The sequence below is a fragment of the Triticum aestivum genome, unplaced genomic scaffold, assembly GCF_018294505.1.
Source record: "Triticum aestivum cultivar Chinese Spring unplaced genomic scaffold, IWGSC CS RefSeq v2.1 scaffold43802, whole genome shotgun sequence".
NCBI lineage: Eukaryota > Viridiplantae > Streptophyta > Magnoliopsida > Poales > Poaceae > Triticum > Triticum aestivum.
In genome coordinates, this window is record NW_025280224.1 from 1 (window position 1) to 1149 (window position 1149).

At 49.9% G+C, this 1149-nt stretch overlaps 2 non-coding genes and 1 pseudogene across 2 annotated transcripts; all 3 read left to right on the forward strand.

Annotated features, from left to right (window-relative positions):
* LOC123178480 (uncharacterized) lies at positions 1–90 on the forward strand (annotated as a pseudogene).
* Positions 91–391: 301 nt separating this feature from the next.
* Positions 392–510, forward strand: LOC123178479 (5S ribosomal RNA). The gene has a single exon (XR_006489609.1). It is a non-coding gene; the product is annotated as a 5S ribosomal RNA (ribosomal RNA).
* A 300-nt stretch (positions 511–810) lies between these two features.
* LOC123178478 (5S ribosomal RNA) lies at positions 811–929 on the forward strand. The gene has a single exon (XR_006489608.1). It is a non-coding gene; the product is annotated as a 5S ribosomal RNA (ribosomal RNA).
* The last annotated feature ends 220 nt before the right edge of the window (positions 930–1149 follow it).

Genomic DNA, 1149 nt, shown 5'->3' on the forward strand with positions numbered 1-1149 from the left:
GGATCCCATCAGAACTCCGAAGTTAAGCGTGCTTGGGCGAGAGTAGTACTAGGATGGGTGACCTCCTGGGAAGTCCTCGTGTTGCATTCCCTTTTTAATTTTTTTGCACCGCGTGCAAAACAAAACGCACGAGCGCGACGTATGTTTAGCACGTTTTATTATTTTGCACGTTTACGGTAAGTTTTAGCTCGCTGCTCATTATTCACGCGTCTAGCGGCGGCAAGCGTGTTCTGAAAGGGGTCGAAACCATGGTAAATAGGCACTAGTGCAGTTGAACCGTGGTAAAACTCGTCTCCGTAGTTGAGCGGGAGCGGCCAAAGGAATGTGCAATCGTGTGTGTAGTGGAGCTGGGAGGGGCAAGCATAAGGGACGAAGACGGGGGTAACACGTTGGATGCGATCATACCAGCACTAAAGCATCGGATCCCATCAGAACTCCGAAGTTAAGCGTGCTTGGGCAAGAGTAGTACTAGGATGGGTGACCTCCTGGGAAGTCCTCGTGTTGCATTCCCTTTTTAATTTTTTGCACCGCGTGCAAAACAAAACACACGAGCGCGACGTATGTTTAGCAAGTTTTATTATTTTGCACGTTTACGGTAAGTTTTAGCTCGCTGCTCATTATTCACGCGTCTAGCGGCGGCAAGCGTGTTCTGAAAGGGGTCGAAACCATGGTAAATAGGCACTGGTGCAGTTGAACCGTGGTAAAACTCGTCTCCGTAGTTGAGCGGGAGCGGCCAAAGGAATGTGCAATCGTGTGTGTAGTGGAGCTGGGAGGGGCAAGCATAAGGGACGAAGACGGGGGTAACACGTCGGATGCTATCATACCAGCACTAAAGCACCGGATCCCATCAGAACTCCGAAGTTAAGCGTGCTTGGGCGAGAGTAGTACTAGGATGGGTGACCTCCTGGGAAGTCCTCGTGTTGCATTCCCTTTTTAATTTTTTTGCACCGCGTGCAAAACAAAACGCACGAGCGCGACGTATGTTTAGCACGTTTTATTATTTTGCACGTTTACGGTAAGTTTTAGCTCGCTGCTCATTATTCACGCGTCTAGCGGCGGCAAGCGTGTTCTGAAAGGGGTCGAAACCATGGTAAATAGGCACTGGTGCAGTTGAACCGTGGTAAAACTCGTCTCCGTAGTTGAGCGGGA